This window comes from Salvelinus sp. IW2-2015, linkage group LG4p (assembly GCF_002910315.2).
Source record: "Salvelinus sp. IW2-2015 linkage group LG4p, ASM291031v2, whole genome shotgun sequence".
Lineage (NCBI taxonomy): Eukaryota > Metazoa > Chordata > Actinopteri > Salmoniformes > Salmonidae > Salvelinus > Salvelinus sp. IW2-2015.
This window is the reverse complement of record NC_036841.1, coordinates 12,837,728-12,862,380: the sequence shown is the minus strand read 5'-3', so window position 1 is coordinate 12,862,380 and position 24,653 is coordinate 12,837,728.

Genomic DNA, 24,653 nt, shown 5'->3' with positions numbered 1-24,653 from the left:
TTCGATCGATAAGTGGTTCATAGAGATTACAGTTTCTATGTGAAGGAAGACATATGAGATCACGCCTTACTTAATATTTTAGTAGAGGCCAGGGATCAAATATTGCGGATTCCTTGCGATGAGAAATTGGCAAAATTTGCCACAGGAAAAGGTATTTTGGGTTGAAGAARCTAGGCGAAATCCCAGGGGAATGGATTCTAAAAGGTAAAAAATTTACATTTTATGGCCAACCACTCCTCGCAAACTCAGAATGCCTTGTWTTTTTTTTWTATCATGAGACATTTTATGTGGTTTTATTTTTAAATAGATTCACGTTTTATATTGTCTAATTCTGGAATAGATTTCTAGAATGGATGAAAGGGTGGAGGGGTCATGAGGAATTAGTAAAAGGATTACCAAACCTAAAATTAACTGGGGTCACAAGGAATTAGTATAGGGGTTACCAAACCTAAAATTAACTTACATTTTTTTATGTGGTGTGGTGGTTATGGAGAATCATGGGGAAGAGACCAGTGAATCGTTAGACTCAGTGGCAAGATAATGTCACTGTGTCTAAGGGTAGTACATGCTAAATAAAGGATGGGGTGGATGAAAACAAACATTTAATGACTGGAGTAAGGACAGTGGATTTACAATTAACAGGTTTGGTTTATAATTAATACTTTTGAATTGCCGATTAAGATGTAGCATAGTGAATGCTAACGAAATGTGCACTCTCTTTTCCAAAAGAGGGGGTTTCATTATTTTTCGTAGGAAGGTCCCCGGAGACTGTGGGGAGAGAGCAGTTAGTGATATTCGGCAGTTTTAAGTATAAAAGTATCTGGATTAGGCCATAAACGAGTTCCAGATAATAAGTGAGGCCTGTTCATGTGTGTTCTGGACCTACGGTTCACCAGCACGCACACACTATTTACTGGTTAAGAATGTGCGTTAGTGGTGTGTTGATACTGTGGGATTTATTGGATGGGGTCTTTTCAATCGGGTACGCAGAAGGATGGAAATGTTTTGAAATTGTATTTAAATGGTTTCTGAAGGACAGGGAAAGAAAAGGGAGAGTAAACATTTTAATGGTGTCGAATGCCCTGTATCCCGACTTTTTCTGGTGAGGCCTGATAAATTTCACAAGAAATTATCGGAACAGGGGGATTTAATTATAAAATGAATGAGAAACACCACTCTATTCAAATCGTACCATTACTTTAAGAGATTATTATTATTTCCGTTGGGAGTTATAAAGAGTTGTTATTCTAATTTGTTTATTTTTGATTTAACATGTTTTTGAATCACGTGTTTGAAAGGGGAAAATTACCCGTTCCCTGGGGTCCTGGTCTTTGGGTAAATATACAGAGGTACTGGGGGGGTCTGCGGTTGGTCTACACACTGCAAACAATTTAGACTAAGGATGCATTGAAATACTGATCTTCCTTTATCAGGCCACTTTGGTTATTGAGGAGCTGGAATTTGAGTCCTACACTCAAAGTAAGCACTAAGGACTGTCATTCTAAATTTGGGTTGGATCATTTATAATATGTTTTAGTTATGACTTGGATACAGTGAGAGAGAGTTGCTACAGAACTGTGAAGGGTGGGGGGCGCTGCTAAAATGTATCTGGTCGAGGGATGCTCCAGAAACCTTATCTCCAACTGTCCTCCTAAAAGGAGGTGGTTTGTTAGGGAATCACTGGATGATAGCTTGGGACAACCATGAACGTGTTTTTGTTCTCTTTCGTTTTACCATGTACTCAGAATTATGTTAGTCGAATTAATGAGGGGGGTGAAGTTATTAAACATGTACTTTTTTTCCTCTTTCCTTTTCAAGTCAATATGTTGTTAGGTTTTGTGGAACATGAGAGTGAACATTGTTCCAGAGGAGGGACTGTTGTATATTGACTAATTGAGTTGAGAATGTTTTGGTATGTTTATAACTGTAGCAATGCATTAGGAGTAATGACTAGTGTGTTATGGCTTAGATGTAATGATAGAGGAGTATCATTCCCAGAGACTGTATATTGTTACAGTAGATAGCTCATAGAAGGGGGAGGACAGCTAACTGTACAGTACACAATATGGGGGATTAATTGAACATTGCACATACCCATGGTGAGAATAGAAGAGATAGGGTGGCATTTCAGACACTATGGTAAACTCATTCATCTTTTTCCAAATTTCTAACAGCCAGCGAACACTTGACAGATTGTGAAGGTGGTTATAGGCATGGGACATGTTAGTAGTATCAGGGGTTACTTTAGTAGCATTGTTGGGATATCAGTTTATGAGGACTCATGCCTCATGGATTGGTAACTGGTAACTGGGAGACCGATGGGAGTACAGGGGTGGATGTTATATAAATGTCACAAATTAGTGATCTTGCCATAAGAGGAGAGTTTATGTTGTCAGGAAATGACCCATGTGTTGCAGTGTGTATATCCTCAGGTGAAAGCAGAGATAACCAAGGGCACGGGCTGAATTCTGGAGATTGAGTGTGCATCAAGATGCACCAGGCGGGGGTGTTGGGACGGCGTTGGTTTGGGCCACACACACTTCTCCTTACAGCACCTGCAGCGGTAAAGATTGTCATGTCTCTCCTTGGGGGGGGGTACATAGTTTTCACGTGAAGTGAGGTCCAGCTGCATAATGGGTGAGCTTGAGACACCATGACAGAGGAAGCGGAGCAAAAGAGAGAGAGAGACTAGATTCCATTGTAAGACATGCAGATGGGTAGGGTCTGGGAGCTACTTTAAACATCATAGTTGGGTTCGGGTTAGCTGCTTTATTGGTTAATGCATCATATGATAGAGGATAGATGTTGGGGTAATTGTACTCTAAACAACATGTTGAAGTCATTGATGTGAAAGCATATACAATGCTGAGTTACCTCAAGAGGATGTAATGTTGATTAGGGATACACACTTGCATATCAGGTGACGTGCCTATCAGGTGTAATGGAGGAGATGGGGAACAAAGTGAAAATGACATGTCTTGGGAACACCTCCCGGAACCTGGGGCCGAAAGGGGAAGACTGGGCGAAAGCATGAGGAAGCTATTTTAGGGATTTCATTTTTGTGGAATCCAGCAGAAAAGTATCCTGGAGGCATAGAGTCAGGTGAAGGGAGAGTGGGAATTGTCATGGTCTCAGACTTTGGTTTTCATGCATATATAATTATGCATAGCTTATCACATTGTTAATTAAAACCTCTTTGGGCTAGGAGGCAGTATTTTGACATCCGGATGAAAAGCGTGCCCAAAGTAAACTGCCTGTTACTCAGGCCCAGAAGCTAGGATATACATATAATTGGTAGATTTGGATAGAAAACACTCTAAAGTTTCTAAAACTGTTAAAATAATATATGTGTGTATAACAGAACTAATATGGCAGGCGAAACCCAGAGGACAAACCATCCAAAACATATATATTTTTCAGCCTACCACTGTTTCCAATGGCTGTCATGTTTATTATGAGGTGAAATCCTCCCAGATTGCAGTTCCTATGGCTTCCGCTAGATGTCAACAGTCTTTAGAAAGAGTTTCAGGCTTGTTTTTGGAAAAATGAGCTAGCATTTGTGATGTAGATGGGACCTTTTGGAGTGCCAACAGAAGAASATCTTCAAAGTAAGGCATTTATTATATCGTTATTTCTGACTTTCGTGGCGCACCTGCCTGGTTGAAAAATGTTTTTCATGCTTTTGTATGCGGGGTATTGTCCTCAGATAATCGCATGGTGTGCTTTTGCCGTAAAGCCTTTTTGAAATCTGACACAGCGGCTGGATTAACAAGACGTTAAGCTTAATTTTGATGTATGACACTTGTATTTTCATGAATGTTAAATATTTCTATTTCTGTAATTTGAATTTCGCGCTCGGCAATTTCACAGGATGTTGTCGAGGTGGGTCGCTAGCGGAACGCATTCACCAGAAAGGTTAACTTCTCTAGGGTAGGGGGCAGCATTCGGAATTTTGGATGAATAGCATGCCCAAATTAAACTGCCTCCTCGGGCCCAAAAGATATGATATGGATATAACTGGGTTGGATTTGGTTAGAAAACACGCTAACGTTTCCAAAACTGTTAAAATAGTGTCTGTGAGTATAACAGAACTGATTTGGCAGGAGAAAACCTGAGAGAAATCRATTCGGGAAGCAGTTTTTTTTGGTTTTSTAGTTTTCTATTCAATGCCATTACAGTATCCATTGACTTATTACTCAAATTGCAGTTCCTATGCCTTCCACTAGATGTCAACAGTCGTTAGAAATTGTTTCAGGCTTGTATTCTGAAAAATGAGGAAGTAAGAGCAGTCTGAATGAGTGGACCCTAAAGTGTCACAGAGCTTTTTCATGAGCGAGACCGAGAGAGTGCCTTTCTTGTTTACCTTTTATATTGACAACGTTATTGTCCGGTTGAAATATTATCGATTATTTAGGCTAAAAACAACCTGAGGATTGAATATAAACATCGTTTGACATGTTTCTATGAACTTTACGGATACAATTTAGATTTTTTTGTCTGCCTGTTTTGACTGCGTTTGAGCCTGTGGATTACTGAAGAAAACGCGCTAACAAAATTGAGGTTTTTGGATATAAAGAGACTTTATCGAACAAAAGGAAGATTTATTGAGTAAATGAATGTCTGCTGAGTGCAACCACATGAAAATCATCAAAGGTAAGGGATTAATTTTATCTCTATTTCTGACTTGTGTAACTCTTCTACTTGGCTGGTTACTGTTTGTAATGATTTGTGTGCTGGGCTATGTTCTCAAATAATCGTAAGGTATGCTTTCGCCGTAAAGCATTTTTTAAATCTGACACCGTGGTTGGATTCACAAGAAGTTAATCTTTAAACCTTTGTAAAATATGTTTTGTTTTCTGAATTTTTATAATGAGTATTTTTGTATTTGAATTTGGCGCCCAGCAGTTTCACTGGCTGTTGAAGAGGTGGGACGCTAACGTCTCACGTACCCGAGAGAGGTTAATATTGTTATGTTTTGTGTGTCTTTTTGTTGCTTTCCAAGTCTTATGCTATCACTCTCTCAGGAACCAGAAGGAGAAAGTGGAGAAACAAAAAAGCATTCCAAGATGGCAGATTCAGCTGGAATGGTATTTTGTAATATGATGAGAGATGGAAATAAAATTGTGTATGGTGTGATATTAGAACAGAGGCCTTAAGTCTCTGAGTTTCTAAACCTCACGGTGAATGTTTGTTATCATTGTTTGTTCATTTATAATAATTTGCAAGTTTATATAAATTGAACATTAGGAAGCTATTGTTCAAGAGGGGGGACTGTTGGATTCAGGGTAAACTTTGAACATTGACACACTAAAGACATGAGAGATCAGAAGCATCGTATATATTGGAGTGAAAGAGACTGGTTTTTATATCAGAAGTTAATGGTTCTCTGTAGAAAGACAGATTGGCTGTGGAATGTGCTGGGTGGACGGGAGGGAGTCACGGGAGTGTGATAGGTGATACGGGAGGACATCTGTGGATTAGGCTAAGGAGGGGTTAAGGTCAGATCACCTGAAGGGAGAAATAACAATTTATTATCCTATTACCCTCTTCCTGTCGAACCATAAGATGTAAGGACTGGAGAGAAGGAGGAGTGTCTATAAGTGGAGTATATCTACTTGTGATGGTGGGAACATGTCTTGGTCTGAATTACAGCTGTAACGACCCTTTGGGAAGAATTAAACTTGGTTAAGCTTCTCTTGTGTCCGTGAGTAATTTACTCTGAAAAATTAGAACCTAATAGCTTTAAGCAGTATGTAGATGCAAGCCTTGTCTTTAAGATCCTGCATGGTCTTGCCCCTCCACCTCTATGTCGGCATGTCATGCTCAAGAAAAACACCTCCAGGACAACAAAGGCAGTAACTAGAGGGGATTGCGTTGTCCCTTTTGGACACAGTAAACTCAGTCAATCGGCTTTCTCTGTTAGAGCTACAATATACTGGAATGCAATCCCCATGGACTTGAGAAACTGCACTGATTATTGTACTTTTACATTTAAATTGATAACATGGCTCAATTCTACACAAACCTGTACACAAGTTATCTGTGGTTCCTCACATGTATTTAATATTTAAAAATATTTATCCCCCTTGGCGTGTTTCCTGTTTTGTTGTATTACAACCTGTAATTTAAATGTATTTTTATTTGGATTTCATCTAATGGACATACACAAAAGAGTCCAAATTGGTGAAGTGAAATTTAAAAAATTACTTGTTTCTAAAAATTTAAAAAAATGAAAAACGAAGAAGTGCAARCTAAGTGTCACATGATCTATTCTGAAAGGCACCAGAGTCTGCAACACCACTAAGCAAGGGGCACCACAAAGCAAGCGACAATATGAAGACCAAGGAGCTCTCCAAACAGGTCAGGGACAAAGTTCTAGAGCGGTACAGATCAGGGTTTTATAAAAAAATATCCCAAACTTTGAACATCCCATGGAGCACCATTAAAATCCATTACAAAAAAATGGAAACAATATAGCACCACAACAAACCTGCCAAGAGAGGGCCGCCCACCAAAACTCACAGACCAGGAAAGGAGGGCATTAATCAGAGAGACAACAAAGAGACCAAAGATAACCCTGAAGGAGCTGAAAAGCTCCACAGCGGAGATTGAAGTATCTGTCCATAGGACCCCTTTAAGCCGTACACTCCACAGAGCTGGGCTTTACGGAAGAGTGGCCAGAAAAAAGCCATTGCTTGAAGAAAAAAATAAGCAAACACATTTGGTGTTCACCAAAAGCCATGTGGGAGACTCCTCAAACATATGGAAGAAGGTACTCTGGTCAGATGAGACTAAAATTGAGCTTTTTGGCCATCAAGGAAAACGCTATGTCTGGCGCAAACCCAACACCTCTCATCATCCAGAGAATACCATCCCCACAGTGAAGCATGGTGGTGGCAGCATCATGCTGTGCGGATGTTTTTCATCGGCAGGAACTGGGAAACTGGTCAGAGTTGAAGGAATGAAGGATGATGCTAAATACAGGGAAATTCTTGAGGGAAACCTGTTTCAGTCTTCAAGAGATTTGAGACTGGTACGGATGTTCATCTTCCAGCAGATCAATGACCTTAACTTCTCTAGGGTAGGTGAGACGCTAACGTCCCACCAGGCCAACATCCGGTGACACTGCAGTTAGCTAACATTTTAAATACACCATTCGTTGTATTAAACATTCTTGTAAATACATGTATCTTCCATCATTTAAAAGATGAACGTCTTATTAATCTAGCCGCTGTGTCAGATTTCAAAAAGGTTTACTGCAAAAGCAAACATGCGATTTTCTGAGGACGGCGCACTGCACACACAAGTATTACTAGCATTTTCCAACCAAGCATTAGCGTCACGAAAGTCAGAAATAACAATAAAATAAATCGCTTACCATTGAAGATCTTCCTCTGGTGGCAATGCCAAGTGTCCTAACTACACAGTGAATGTTCGTTTTGTTTGATAAAATGTATTTTTATAGCCTAACACGAAACATTTGTAAAACGGTTGCATCGTGATTTCCCTCTCATTCAACTTTGGACGAAGCGTTCGTGGTAATTACACACACTAAACAAACATTTATCCAGTAATGGTTGATTTCATTGCAATCCTCTGGTTGTTATTAATACAACCATACATGATGGCTCTTTTCCTGGGACGTATTGACCGAAACAAACCGATTTGAAGACACCAGTCAATGACCTCATTGCGCACCAATGGTAGGACCGGTCTATCGTTGATTGACTGTATTTTGGCCCAATGACCACTGATCATCTTGAAATCTAGCTTGGAAGATAGCCAATGAGCTGAGGTAAACGGCAATATGTAATGGTTATTACGTCTTGAAGAACCAGCCTTTGTCGTAAACTCTGGCGTAAAAGAGGTTCATTCGCCATTGCAAATCCTACTTGACGGAGCCAAGAGTGTTACGCATAGCAGTACATTCAATAGCATTTTCAACAAGTTTATATATTTAAATTATGGCGAATAAATCAGGAAAAGCTAAAACAAAGTCTAGGTATACAGATTTAACCCAAATTATAGAGGAAATTGATAGAGACAGCCCCCCATCTCACAGCTAGCCTTCAGGGAGCTGCTCATCCAGAGGAGCTTGCTAGCTACAGCAAGTCCACTGCAGCACCTTCTGCTCCGTCGACCAGTGGTGTTCACCTGCCCAGATTCATCTCTGCAGGCATGAATGTGCCTCAGGGCAAAAAAGGGCACAGTGGGGAGGCGACGTTGTGCCCTTTGTCACAGGAAATGCCCCATCACCTGCACACCTGTTCAGTAAGCCTCTGCTTTACAGCAGAAAGAGACTGCTATGGGCCATGGCACCAGGACTGAGGGCTGAGGGTCTTCACAATATTTATCTATTTATTTATTTATAAAATATACAATATTGTAAATAGAAATGTGTAAATAGTTACCCTTGTTATTTGTTTGTTTATTTTTTTTTTTTTTTTTTTTCTTATATACAGTGGGGAGAACAATATTTTGATACACTGCCGATTTTGCAGGTTTTCCTACTTACAAAGCATGTAGAGGTCTGTCATTTTTATCATAGGTACACTTCAACTGTGAGACGGAATCTAAAACAAAAATCCAGAAAATCACATTGTAAGATTTTTAAGTAATTAATTTGCATTTTATTGCGTGACATAAGTATTTGATCACCTACCAACCAGTAAGAATTCCGGCTCTCACAGACCTGTTAGTTTTTCTTTAAGAAGCCCTCCTGTTCTCCACTCATTACCTGTATTAACTGCACCTGTTTGAACTCGTTACCTGTATAAAGACACCTGTCCACACACTCAATCAAACAGACTCCAACCTCTCCACAATGGCCAAGACCAGAGAGCTGTGTAAGGACATCAGGGATAAAATTGTAGACCTGCACAACGGCTGGAGTTGGGCTCAATAGTAGTTATGCATGCTCAAGTTTTCTTTCTTTTTTGTCTCATTTCTTGTTTGTGTCACACACAAAAAATATTTTGCATCTTCAAAGTGGTAGGCATGTTGTGTAAATAAAATAATACAACCCCCCCCAAAAATCTATTTTAATTCCAAGTTGTAAGGCAACAAAATTGAAAAAATGCCAAGGGGGTGAATACTTTCGCAAGTCACTGTAAGACGACAGTTGATGATAGTGTTTTTATTACAAATAAGTTGTTGTTATAAACATTTTGTATTGGATGTAATGTATTTTGTATTATTTTAGTGAGTATTTGAATTTGTATTGTGGCTGTGTAATTGCCCTTACCTGCCCTGGGACTACGGGTGCAAATTAGCTTTTGGCTAACCCACATTTACAAAGTTAACGTAGTTCTTGTCTATTAATTTTCTGCACTATGTCATGTTTCATGGTCTGTGTGGACCCATGAAGAGTGACTGCTACTTTTGCAACAGCTCATGGGGATCCCAATAAAATACAAAATATATGGATGTTGTGTTATTGTAATATTGATTAATGTGCAATGTCCCTATAAGCAAATTAATAAAATAATAAAGTATTTAGAAAACATAAAAAAATAAAAACTGTTTTCCCATTTAGTTTATTCGGTCAAAAACCAAGCGTAGCTGTCACGACTTCCGCCGAAGTCGGCTCCTCTCCTTGTTCGGGCGGCGTTCGGCAGTCGACGTCACCGGCTTTCTAGCCATCACCGCTCCATTTTTCATTGATCCATTTGTTTTGTCTTGTTTTGCACACCTGGTTTGCATTTACCAATCACACTGCATGTATTTATTCCTCTGTTTCCCCTCATGTCTTTGTGTGATATTGTTTGTGTTACATGTAATTTTTGATGCGCCAGACTGGTGATCGTATATTCCGTGTTTTGTCACGAGGTATGTTTATTTGTTTGAACATAATTATTGTGACTGTGTGCGCGTTTTTGCACTTTTGCCAATTGGCTGGAGGTTGACGCAGTGGCGTCCGTCTGTTGGTTTCTCCTGCCTCAATAAAGTATGCGCCTGTTCACAACTCTCTGCTCTCCTGCACCTGACTCCGCTACCAGTACCCACACCCCTGACAGAAGCCTCACCTCCTCTCAATTAAGTATTTTTATTCCCTGCCCAATGCAATCGTGACGTAGTCAAGACTATCAATAATGGGTTTGGCTCCTGAGACCACTTGGAAATAAATGTTAATCACCAACGTTTTATTAAATATTAATAAAATAAAACATTGAGCTGACATTGTCTTTTTATCTATGCATTGTAGGCAGGCCCACATTATTTAAGCCAAGCAGTTTGCGTTGTTTTAATATTACATGCCTACCTTGAGAAATGCTGGTGCCTGAAAGTCTGACATAGCCTATTTAAAACAAGTTGTTGTTTCGTTTTGTTTAGAATTTGATTGGAATTATTTGTTCACTTTTTTTGTCTTATCAAAAGTAAATTTCATCTTGACAATGTTTGGCATGTCCATGCTCAGCCATAATGCAATTTATTGCAGGCCTAGCCACAATGCTAGTGGATGCTATTGAAGCCATGCAATTACGTAGAACAATGTGGACTGCAAATTGGTTCAAGTTAACGTATTTAGCAAAGATAGGTCTACATTTGGTTATTTTGTGTCTAAGCCGTTTAACAAACTATGACAMACTAACATTGGAATTGGAGTTGATTCCAAGGCAATACATAGAAGACTGTAAATAAACAACTTGAAGCAACCACATATTTCACAATGGAGCATGCTCTGATTGGCCAGTGAGGGGCTAAACCTAGACACACTCATAACTTGTTTATTCATCAAACCCAGCCCTCTCGTGCCAATGTCAGCAAGTGGGCCGATTGTTATAATAGTGAAAATAGGTCAAATATTTCTGACACACCCCTGAACCTACAGCTCTTCCACCTGCGCTTAGATTTACCATTGCGTTGGTTTGTTAAAATGGAGCCCTAAGTCTGTAGGCCACTGGTTTGACTCAGAGCTTTCTCTACCATTCCTTTGCACAAACAAAAGACGGCCCAGGCAAACAAGCTTCCATAATGTGTGCTTTGGGAAATAGACAGAATCACCTTGCGTACAATAAGAAGCCTATCATGCCAGGTACTGGGAAAAATCCCCCATTTAAAAAAAGGAGGCAATATGCTGCTGCTCAAGGCTGTGAAGTGAAGACGCTAAATCATCCATAGAAGCACTACTTGACTTTACTTACCATGTTAAGTAACGATGACTTTACTCACGAGTGACATGTTTTCTCACTCGTCTCTGACTGTCTCTGCTTATGAAACTATTTTAATATGACAATAGAATGCACTCCTAATGCACACTAGCTGTCCTAATGCACACTAGCTGTTCTTTCCCCAAAGTGTGAAAATTGAAAACAACAGAACATTCTGTTTTCATGATATTACCTGGAGAAGAATTAGATGGCTGCAGAGGGATAAGTAGGGAAACTGTCAGATGCGGCGTGAAAAGTTACATCAATCCTTTTCAGATGGGAGACTCTTGATTTCAATCCCAAAGTGTGGTTTGTAGACCGGTTTCAACATGCATTATTTAATATGTTTGTTTAAAGGCTGAGCTATCTTTTAGTTTTACACAGTTGCAGACTCCCTTTGGGACCTCTGCTCTGTGAGCACTGCCCTACTTTCCAACGTTACTGAGCCAGAGAACAATAGCTTATGAGCCATGCCAGGAAGATCAGGCTAGGGAAAAATGGAGACTAAAGCATGGAGTTGGAAATGACACAGTCTGAAAACATGTGATCTGAAGTGGTGAGATTTCTCAGAATGTATGTCACACTTCAAATCTCTCATATGAGGACTGTTTTCTGCCACAGTGTCAGGTTCTAATTTGACAAAACATATCTGGAACTATAAAGACAGTCAGGAAAAACAAGGTCACTCAAAGACAAAGGCATACAGTACTTTGATCATGAAAAACATCCCAAGTATTGAATGTCCTCTGAGATATTCTACAGTAAGACAGATGCCCATCTATCCTACAGCATAACTGCTCTGTCACAGTAATGGTATGGAGACGTGACTAGAACTCTCGTGTTTTTGTGGCGCAGTGGTTTGGGCACTGCATCGCAGTGCTAGCTGCGCCACCAGAMTCTCTGGGTTCGCGCCCAGGCTCTGTCGCAGCCGGCCGCGACCGGGAGGTCCGTGGGGCGACGCACAATTGGCATAGCGTCGTCCGGGTCAGGGAGGGTTTGGCCGGTAGGGATATCCTTGTCTCATCGCGCTCCAGCGACTCCTGTGGCGGGCCGGGCGCAGTGCGCGCTAACCAAGGGGGCCAGGTACACGGTGTTTCCTCCGACACATTGGTGCGGCTGGCTTCCGGGTTGGAGGCGCGCTGTGTTAAAGAAGCAGTGCGGCTTGGTTGGGTTGTGCTTCGGAGGACGCATGGCTTTCGACCTTCGTCTCTCCCGAGCCCGTACGGGAGTTGTAGCGATGAGACAAGATAGTAATTACTAGCGATTGGATACCACGAAAATTGGGGAGAAAATGGGATAGAATTCTTTTTTAAAAATAAAAAATAAAAAAAACTCTCGTGTTTTTCATTCTGTTGCGTTCCTCCATTTCGTAACAAGAACAAAAACAGTCTGAAACTGTATGTAAAACACAACAATAACAACATGCTACTGCAGTTTGTACTCCTCCAGCGCTGATAGAATTTCGAGAGATCATTGAAAAGTTCAATAAAACACAATTTCCCCAGAAGTTGACTGCTCTTGCGAGATCCAATCGCAGGGTTTTAGTGGGATTGTTCTAAGAACCAGCTGTATCTGATCTGATATCTCCCAATGACACGAGTTAGCTGAAGCTCTCTAGGGGCTTTCTCCAGAGTACCGAGAGGGAAGAATAGTAGCGTGAATCATCCTCTTCATCTTGCAGTAAAGAGAGGTTGGCAGAGTGACAAGAAGAACTTAGTACAGCCATACTGTGGCATGCACTGCAGTGGCTTGCACATGTCTTTGTGCCCAATAGATTGCTTTTTAAAATCACAGGTAGAATACTTTGTGGAGGCCCTCTTGAGAGAAGCCCTCAAATGTAATGCTACAGAATATTGGACCAACTGGGTACATCCTATGTAGAAAATGATAGGTATCCACAGCGCACATTTTGAAATGGATGCGTATTTGTCACACCCTGATCTGTTTCACCTGTCTTGTGCTTGTCTCCACCCTCCACCTGGTGTCTCCTATTTTCCCCATTATCCCCTGTGTATTTATACCTGCGTTTTCTGTCTATCTGTTGCCAGTTCATCTTGTCTCGTCAAGTTATCCAGTGTGTTTTACGTGTGTTACCAGTTCTTGTTTTCTAGTCTTCCTGGTTCCTACCTTTCTGCCTACCCTGAGCCTGCCTGCCGTACTCTGCCTTGGACTACGAACCTCTGCCTGCCCTTTGCATGCCCATTTGTTATAATAAATATTCMGAGAACTGAACCATCCGCCTCCTGTGTCTGCATCTGGGTCTTATCCTGAGTCGTGATAGTTTTACGATTATAAAAGGGTATACCTGCAAGGGTATACCTGTTCACATTATGGGCGTTCTGCAGCACTTATGTCACACCCTTACTCTTTGACCACAATAAGTAGACCCTGTTATATCATCCAGAGCAGTAACTGGGGTTTGAGTGTTAGTGAGGTCCGAAAGGGGTGGGGGGAATTTGTTGAAAGTTGAAGCTCATTTACTGCATTTCTATACAATTAAAAAACCTTAAAACGCTATTTGGAGAACACAAAAACAAGCAAAAATAACCCCAGCCATTATCACCTTGGCAGCTGTAAGTTCATTCACCTCAGTCGATCTACAAACACATAGCTTATTAGCTATACAATTGTAATAATATACCCCTGAAAGGGTGGAAATACACAAAAAAAATGGGGTTTCCTCAAGTTTTGATTTTCAAGTTCTACATTTTAATGTCACATGCACAAGTACAGCGAAATGCCTTTCTTGCAAGCTCCAAACACAACAAAGCAGTAATCAATAGCAATGTTGAACAAAAACACCATAAATATTTGGACATTTGGACAGGTTATTTTTATTTTAGCTGTCTACCACAGCATACTGGAGGTGAAATTAAATAATGAATATGCACTGAAAGTGTAGACTTTCAGCTTAAATTTGAGGGTATTTACATCCAAATCGGGTGAACTGTGTAGGAATTACAGCACTTTTTATAAACTCAGCATAAAAATAAATGTCCCTTTTTCAGTCTTTCAAAGATAATTCGTATATATCCAAATAACTTTACTGATCTTCATTGTAAAGGGTTTAAACACTGTTTCCCATGCTTGTTCAATGAACAATTAATGAAAATGCTCCTGTGGAACGGTCGTTAAGACACTAACAGCTTACAGACAGACGGTAGGAAATTAAGTCACAGTTATAAAAACTTAGGACACTAAAGAGGCCTTTCTACTGACTCTGAAAAACACCAAAAGAAAGATGTTCAGGGTCCCTGCTCATCTGCGTGAACGTGCCTTAGAAATGCTGCAAGGAGGCATGAGGACTGCAGATGTGGCCAGGGCAATAAATTGCAATATCCATACGGTGAGACGCCTAAGACAGCGCTACAGGGAGACAGGACGGACAGCTGATCATCCTCGCAGTGGTAGACCACGTGTAACAACACCTGCACAGGATCAGTACATCCGGACATCACACCTGTGGGACAGATACAGGATGGCAACAACAACTGCCCGAGTTACACCAGGAACGCACAATCCCTCCATCAGTGCTCAGACTGTCCGCAATAGGCTGAGAGAGCCTGGACTGAGGGCTTATAGGCCTGTTGTAAGGTAGGTCCTCATCAGACATCACCGACAACAACGCCTACTATGGGCACAAACCCACCGTTGCTGGACCAGACAGGACTGGCAAAAAGTGCTCTTCACTGACGAGTCGCGGTTTTGTCTCACCAGGGGTGATGGTCGGATTCGCGTTTATCGTCGAAGGAATGAGCGTTACACCAAGGCCTGTACTCTGGGGGGGGATCGATTTGGAGGTGGAGGGTCCATCATGGTCTGGGGCGGTGTGTCACAGCATCATTGGACTGAGCTTGTTGTCATTGCAGGAAATCTCAACACTGGGCTTTAAAGGGAAGACATCCTCCACCCTCATGTGGTATCCGTCCTGCAGGCTCATCCAGGCTCAACCCCCCAGCATGACAATGCCACCAGCCATACTGCTCATTCTGTGCATGATTTCCTGCAAGACAGGAATGTCAGTGTTCTGCCATGGCCTGCGAAGAGCCCGGATCTCAATCCCATTGAGCACGTCTGGGACCTGTTGGTTCGGAGGGTGAGGGCTAGGGACATTCCCCTCAGAAATGTCTGGGAACTTGCAGGTGTCTTGGTGGAAGAGTGGGGTAACATCTCACAGCAAGATCTGGCAAATCTGGTGCAGTGGTTATTCCCTCATTAGTTCATTTACAAGTAAGCAGATAAAAGGCTGATTTCAAGTGTGGCATTGCATTTGGAATATGTTGCTGTTAACCCTCAACATGATGTCCAAAGAGGTAACGCTGCCAGTGAAACAAGCATCATTAGGCTGAAAATCAAAACAAAACCATCAGAGAGATAGCACAAACATTAGGTATGGCCAAATCAACTATTTGTTCCATTCTTGAAAAGAAAGATGAGCTCAGGTGAGCTCAGGAACAACAAAGGGCCGGAAGACCACAGAAAATAACTCTGGTGGATGACAGAAGAATTCTTTCCCTGGTGAAGAAAAAACCCTGAACAACAGATGGCCAGATCAATAACACCCTCCAGGAGTTAGGCGTATCTGTGTCAAAGTCAACAATCAAGAGCAGACTTCACCAGAGTAAACACAGACGGTTTACCACAAGATGTAAACCATTGGTAAGCCTCAAAAACAGGAAGACCAGATTAGAGTTTGCCAAAAAACATCTAAAAAGCCTGTACAGTTCTGGAACAACATCCTATGGACAGATGAGACAAAGATCAAAGTGTACCGGAATGATGGGAAGAGAAGAGTATGGAGAAGGGAAGGAACTGCTCATGATCCTGCTCATGATACCACCTCATCTGTGAAGCATGGTGGAGGTAGTGTTATGGTGTGGGCATGTATGGCTGCCAATTCCACTGATTCCCCTGTATTTATTGATGATATCACTGCTGACAAAAGCAGCAGGATGAATTCTGAAGTATTTAGGGCTATATTATCTACTCAGATTCAGCCAAATGCTTCAAAACTCATTCACAGCGCAGATGGACAGTGACCCGAAGCATACTGCGAAAGCAACCCAATACTTTTTTAAGGCAAATAAGTGAAATGTTCTGCAATGGCCAAGACAATCACCTGACCTGAATCCAATTGAGCATGCGTTTCACTTGCTGAAGACAAAACTGAAGGCAAAACGCCCCAAGTACAAGCAGGAACTGAAGACAGCAGCAGTAAAGGCCTGGCAGAGCATCACCAGGGAAGAAATCCAGCATCTGGTGATGTCTATGAGTTCCAGACTTCAGGCAGTCATTGTCTGCAAAGCACTTGCAACCAAGTATTAAAACTCACAATTTAATTTATGATTATGTTAGTTTGTCCAATTACTTTTGAGCCCTTAAAATTGGGGGGTGATGTTTAAAAATGGTTGTAATTCCTACACGGTTTATACAATAATTTTGACAAAACCCTTAAATTAAAGATGAAATTCCACACTGAAAGCACATCTTGATTGTTTCCTTTCAAAAACATTGTGGTGGTATACAGAGCCAAAATGATGCAAATTGTGTCACTGTCCAAATACTTATGGACCTGACTGTATATACAGGGTCAGTTCCAATAGCATATTTACAATGTGCAGGGGTACTGGAGTGATAGAGGTAGATATGTATAAGGGTAAGGTGACTAGGCATCGGGATGTATGATAAACAGAGTCGCAGCAGCGTAAATTAAGATTGTATAATGTAGTCAGTATACATTTTTTTACCTTTATTTAGCCAGGCAAGTCAGTTAAATAACAAATTCAAATTTTCAATGACGGCCTAAGAACAGTGAGTTAACTGCCTTGTTCAGGGACAGAAAGACAGATGTATACCTTGTCAGCTCGGGGATTAAATCTTGCAACCTTTCGGTTACTAGTCCAACGCTCTAACCACTAGGCCACCTGCCGCCCGAAATGTGTGTGCATGTTATGTGTGTGTTTGAGTGTCAGTGTGTGAGAGTGTGTAGAGTCTTGTGAGTGTGCATGGAGACAGTGTTAGCTATTTAGAAGTCTAATGGCTTGGGGATAGAAGCTGGAGGGTTCTTTGGGGAACCATAATGATTCAAATTACTCTTTCACCTCTTCAATGGTCCTTTACAGTTCACAAAAGGTTATTTTGTTCTTATGGTGATAATATGTAGGGGAGGCAGCTCATTAGAATATTTCGGGGATAACATACGTTTACATACACTCAATTAGTATTTGGTAGCATTGCCTTTAAATTGATTAACTTGGGTCAAACGTTTCGGGTAGCCTTCCACAAGCTTCCCACAATAAGTTGGGTGAATTTTGGCCCATTCCTCCTGACAGAGCTGGTGTAACTGAGTCAGGTTTGTAGGCCTCCTTGCTCACCCACGCTTTTTCAATTCTGCCAACAAATTTGCTATAGGTTTGAGGTCAGGGCTTTGTGATACTGGCTTGGCCACTCCAATACCTTGACTTTGTTGTCCTTAACTTGGAAGTATGCTTGGATCATTGTTCATTTGGAAGACCCATTTGCGACCAAACTTTAAATCGATATAGACTCGTTTTACTGTGGATAAGATACAAGGTACCTGTTTCCTCCAGCATCTTCACAATAACTACAACTTCCGGCGCCGACAGAGATGGCCGCCTCGCTTCGCGTTCCTAGGAACTATGCAGTATTTTGTTTTTTATGTGTTTTTCTTACATTGGTACCCCAGGTAATCTTAGGTTTCATTACATACAGTCGGGAGAACTACTGAATATAAGAGCAACGTCAACTCACCATCATTACAACCAGGAATATGACTCTCCCGAAGCGATCCTGTGTTTTGCCTTCCACCCAGTACAATGGATCTGATCCCAGCCGGCGACCTAAAACAACGACGCCAAAAAGGGGCTAACGAAGCGGTCTTCTGGTCAGGCTTCGAGACGGGCACATCGCGCTCCACTCCCTAGCATACTACTCGCCAATGTCCAGTCTCTTGACAACAAGGTTGATGAAATCCGAGCAAGGGTAACATTCCAGAGAGACATCAGAGACTGTAACGTTCTTTGCTTCACGGAAACATGGCTCACTCGAGAGACGCTAACGGAGTCGGGTCAGCCAGCTGTTTCTTCACGCATAGCGCCGACAGAAACAAACATCTTTCTGGTAACAAAGGGGCGGGTGTATGCCTTATGATCAACGAGACGTGGTGTGATCATAACAACATACAGGAACTCAAGTCATTCTGTTCACCTGATTTAGAATTCCTCACAATCAAATGTCGACCGCATTATCTACCAAGGAATCTCTTCGATTAAATCACAGCCGTATATATTCCCCCCCAAGCAGACACATCGATGGCCCTGAACGAACTTTATCTGACTCTTTGTAAACTGGAAACCACACACCCTGAGGCTGCATTCATCGTAGCTGGGTGATTTTAACAAGGCTAATCTGAAAATAAAACTCCCTAAATTCCATCAGCATATCGATTGTGCTACCAGGGCTGGTAAAACCTTGGATCATTGTTATACTAATTTCCGCAATGCATTAAGGCCTCCCCCGCCCTCCTTTCGGAAAAGCTGACCACGACTCCATTTTTTGCTTCCAGCCTACAAACAGAAACTAAAACAGCAAGCTCCCGCGCTCAGTCTGTTCAACGCTGGTCCGACCAATCTGATTCCACTCTTCAAGACTGCTTCGATCACGTGGATTGGGATATGTTCCGCATTCGCTCCAACAACAACATTGACGAATACGCTGATTCGCGTGAGCGAGTTCATTAGAAAGTGCATTGACATGTCGTACCCACAGCAACGATTAAAACATTCCCAAACCAAAAACCGTGGATTGATGGCAGCATTCGCGTGAAACTGAAAGCGCGAACCACTGCTTTTAACCAGGGCAAGGTGACCGGAAACATGACCGAATACAAACAGTGTAGCTATTCCCTCCGCAAGGCAATCAAAACACCTAAGTGCCAGTATAGAGACAAAGAGAGTCGCAATTCAACAAGCTCAGACACAAGAGGTATGTGGCAGGGTCTACAGTCGCGGACCAGGATGTCTTACTCCCAGACAGACTAAATAACTTTTTGCTCGCTTTGAGGACAATACAGTGCCACTGACACCGCCCGCTACCAAAACCGCGGCTCTCCTTCACTGCAGCCGAGGTGAGTAAAACATTTAAACGTGTTAACCCTCGCAAGGCTGCAGCCCAGACGCATTCCAGCCGCGTCCTCAGAGCATGCGCAGACCAGCTGGCTGGTGTGTTTAAGACATATTCAATCAATCCTTATCCCAGTCTGCTGTTCCCACATGCTTCAAGAGGCCACCATTGTTCCTGTTCCCAAGAAAGCTAAGGTAACTGAGCTAACGACTACCGTCCCGTAGCACTCACTTCCGTCATCATGAAGTGCTTTGAGAGACTAGTCAAGGACCATATCACCTCCACCCTACCTGACACCCTAGACCCACTCCAATTTGCTTACCGACCCAATAGGTCCACAGACGACGCAATCGCAACCACACTGCACACTGCCCTAACCCATCTGGACAAGAGGAATACCTATTGAGAATGCTGTTCATCGACTACAGCTCAGCATTTAACACCATAGTACCCTCCAAACTCGTCATCAAGCTCGAGACCCTGGGTCTCGACCCCGCCCTGTGCAACTGGGTCCTGGACTTCCTGACGGGCCACCCCCATGGTGAGGGTAGGTAACAACATCTCCACCGCGCTGATCCTCCACACTGGGGCCCCACATGGGGGGGGGTTCTGAGCCCTCTCCTGTACTCCCTGTTCACCCACGACTGCGGGCTATGCACGCCTCCAACTCAATCAAGTTTGCGGACGACACTACAGTGGTAGGCTTGATTACCAACAATGACGAGACGGCCTACAGGAGGAGGTGAGGGCCCTCGGAATGTTGGTGTCAGGAAAATAACCTCACACTCAATGTCAACAAAACAAAGGAGATGATTGTGGACTCAGGAAACAGCAGAGGGAGCACCCCCTATCCACATCGACGGACAGTAGTGGAGAAGGTGGAAAGTTTTAAGTTCCTCGGTGTACACATCACGGACAAACTGAATTGGTCCACACACACAGACAGCGCTGTGAAGAAGGCGCAGCAGCCCTCTTTCAACCTCAGGAGGCTGAAGAAATTCGGCTTGTCACCAAAAGCACTCACAAACTTCTACAGATGCACAATCCGAGAGCATCCTGTCGGGCTGTATCACCGCCTTGTACGGCAAACTGCTCCGCCCACAACCGTAAGGCTCTCCAGAGGGTAGTGAGGTCTGCACAACGCATCACCGGGGGCAAACTACCTGCCCTCCAGGACACCTACACCACCCGATGTCACAAGAAGGCCATAAAGATCATCAAGGACAAACAACCACCCGAGCCACTGCCTGTTCACCCCGCTATCATCCAGAAGGCGAGTCAGTACAGGTCATCAAAGCAGGGACCGAGAGACTGAAAAACAGCTTCTATCTCAAGGCCATCAGACTGTTAAACAGCCACCACTAACATTTAGTGGCCGCTGCCAACATACTGATCAACTCCAGCCACTTTAATAATGGGAATTGATGGAAATTATGTAAAAATGTATCACTAGCCACTTTAAACAATGCCACTTAATATAATGTTTACATACCCTACATTACTCATCTCATATGTATATGTAATACTGTACTCTATATCATCTACTGCATCTTGCATCTTATGTAATACATGTATCACTAGCCACTTTAAACTATGCCACTTTATGTTATATACCTACATTACTCATCTCATAGTATATAACTGTACTCTCATACCATCTACTGCATCTTGCCTATGCCGTTCTGTACCATCACTCATTCATATATCTTTATGTACATATTCTTTATCCCTTTACACTTGTGTGTATAAGGTAGTAGTTGTGGAATTGTTAGGTTAGATTACTTGTTGGTTATTACTGCATTGGCGGAACTAGGAGCACAAGCATTTCGCTACACTCGCATTAACATCTGCTAACCATGAGTATGTGACAAATAAAATTTGATTTGATTTGATGTCCTTTGCTGTTGTTCTGGGATTGATTTGCACTTTTCACACCAAAGTACGTTCATCTCTGAGACAGAACGCGTCTCCTTCCTGAGCGGTATGACTGTTGTGTGGTCCCATGGTGTTTATACTTACGTACTATTCTTTGTACAGATTAACGCGGTACCTTCAGGCATTTGGAAATTGCTCCCAAGGATGAACCAGACTTGTGGGGGTCTCCAATTTTTTTTCTGAGGTCTTGGCTGATTTCATTTGATTTTCCCATGATGTCAAGCAAAGAGGCAGAGTCTTCTTGGTTTGACGCTACAAGCTTGGCACACCTGTATTTGGGGAGTTTTCCCCATTCTGCTCTGCAGATCGTCTCAAGCTCTGTCAGGTTGGATGGGGAGTGTTGCTGCACAAGTCCACATTCAGAGACTTGTCCCGAAGCCACTGCTTAGGGTCGTTATCCTGTTGGAAGGTGAACCTCTGCCCCAGTCTGAGGTACTGAGTGCTCTGGAGCAGGTTTTCATCAAGGATCTCTGTGTACTTTGCTCCGGTCATCTTTGCCTCGATGCTGACTAGTCTCCCAGTCCCTTCAGCTGAAACCCATCCCCACAGCATTTTTTTTATTTATTTATTTTACCGTTATTTTACCAGGTAAGTTGACTGAGAACACGTTCTCATTTGCAGCAACGACCTGGGGAATAGTTACAGGGGAGYGGAGGGGGATGAATGAGCCAATTATAAACTGGGGATTATTAGGTGACCATGATGGTTTGAGGGCCAGATTGGGAATTGATGGAATTGATGTTGCCACCACCATGTTTCACCATAAGGATGGTGCCAGGTTTCCTTCATACGTGACACTTTGCATTCAGGCCAAAAAGTTCAATCTTGGTTTCATCAGACCAGAGAATCTTGTTTCTCATGGTCTGAAAATATTTAGGTGTCTTTTGGCAAACTCCAAGCAGGCTGTCATGTGCCTTTTARTGAGCAGTGGCATCTGCCTGACTACTCTACCATAAAGGCCTAATTGGTGGAGTGCTGCATAGATGGTTGTCCTTCTGGAAAGTTCTCCCATCTTCACAGCGGAACTCTAGAGCTCTGTCAGTGACCATTGGTGTCACGAACGCCGCCGTAGTGGAAATGACCGGACCAAGGTGCAGCGTAGTAAGCGTACATTTTTCTTTAATAAGAATGTCGCCAAAAAAACAAGAAACACCAAAAACTAACGTGAAGCTTACTAGGGCTATACAGGCCACTAACAAAGACAACTACCCACAACTAAGGTGGCAAAACAGGCTGCCTAAGTATGATTTTTAATCAGAGACAACGATAGACAGCTGCCTCTGATTGGGAACCATACTCGGCCAAACACACAGAAATACAAAACATAGAATGCCCACCCCACATCACACCCTGACCTAACCAAATAGAGAAATAAAACGGCTCTCTAAGGTCAGGGCGTGACAGTACCCCCCCAAAGGTGCGGACTCCCGGCCGCAAACCTGAACCTATAGGGGAGGGTCCGGGTGGGCATCTACTTCGGTGGCGGCTCCGGTGCGGGGACCCTCGTCGCCGACCCCGGACTGGGGATCTTCTCCGCAGGCCCCGGACAGGGGACCCTCGTGGAGGCTCCGGCTGGGACAGTCATCAGGAGGTTCCGGACTGTGACCCGTTCGTTGGAGGTTCAGGACTGTGGCCCGTCGTTGAGGTTCCGACTGTTGGCCCGTCGTTGGAGGTGCGGACTTTGTGCCCGTCGTTGGAGGATTGCGGACTGTGGCCGTCGTTGGAGGTCGACTGTGCCCTCGCTTGAGGTTCCGGACTGTGGCCCGTCGCCTGGAGGTTCCAGGACTGATGGATAAACTGTCGCCGGAAGCTCTGACTGGGAAACTGTTCGCCGGAAGCTTCCCCCCGGTGATCTTTGACTGAACTGTCGCCGGAAGCGCTGGACTGGGAACTGTCGCCGGAAGCGCTGGACTGGGAACTGTCGCCGGAAGCTCTGGACTGGGAACGGTCGCCGGAAGCTCTGGACTGGGAACTGTCGCCGGAAGCTCTGGTGTGTGTAGGCGCACTGGAGACTTGATGCGTGGGACCGGCACCGGTGGCACCGGGCTGATGACACACACCTCAGGGTGAGTGCACAGGACGTACTGGACTGTGGAGGCATACTMGAGGTCTAGAGCGCACAGCTGGCACCACTCGTCCTGGCTGGATACCCACTTTGGCCAGATAAGTGCGGGGCGCTAGCACAGGACGCACTGGGCTGTGCAGGCGCACCGGAGACACAGTGCGCAGAGCCGGCGCAGGATATCCTGGGCCGTAGAGACACACTGGAGGTCAGATGCGCTGAGCCGGCACCATKCGTCCTGGCTGGATGCCCACTCTAGCCCGGCCGATGCGGGGAGCTGGAATATAGCGCACCGGGCTATGAGTGCACACTGGAGACATTGTGCGCATCACTGRATAACACGGTGCCTGACCAGTCACACGCTCCCCACGGTAAGCACAGGGAGTTGGCTCAGGTCTCCAACCTGACTCAGCCAATCCCCCCGTGTGCCCCCCCCAAAAAAGTTGGGGGCTGCCTCTCGTGCCTGCTCCGCTGTGCCAACTTCTCGTACTGTCGCCGCTCTGCTTTCGCCGCCTCTATCTCCTCCCTTGGACACCGATGCTCTCCAGCCTTTGCCCAGGGTCCCTTGCCTTCCAAGATCTCCTCCCATGTCCATTCCTKCAGAAAACGCTGCTCCTCCCGGCCACGCCACTTGGTCCGTTTGTGGTGGGTAGTTCTGTCACGAACGCCGTCGTCGTGGAAATGACCGGACCAAGGTGCAGCGTGGTGAGCGTACATGTTTCTTTATTAAGAATGTCACCAACAAAACAAGAAACACCAAAAACGAACGTGAAGCTTACTAGGACTTTACAGGCCACTAACAAAAACAACTACCCACAACTAAGGTGGCAAAACAGGCTGCCTAAGTATGATTCCCAATCAGAGACAACGATAGACAGCTGCCTCTGATTGGGAACCACACTCGGCCAAACACACAGAAATACAAAACATAGAATGCCCACCCCACATCACACCCTGACCTAACCAAATAGAGAAATAAAATGGCTCTCTTAGCTCAGGGCGTGACAATTGGGTTCTTGGTCACCTCCCTGACCAAGGCCCTTCTCTCCCGATTGCTCAGTTTGGCCGGCCGGCCAGCTCTAGGAAGAGTATTGGTGGTTCCAATTTTCTTCCATTCAATGCCAAGAGTGTGCAAAGCTGTCATCAAGGCAAAGGGTGGCTACTTTGAAGAATCTCAAATATAAAATACATTTTGATTTGTTTAAAGCTTTTTTTGGTTAGTTCATGATTCCATATGTATTATTTCATAGTTCTGATGTCTTCACTATTATTCTACAATGTACACTGCTCAAAAAAATAAAGGGAACACTTAAACAACACAATGTAACTCCAAGTCAATCACACTTCTGTGAAATCAAACTGTC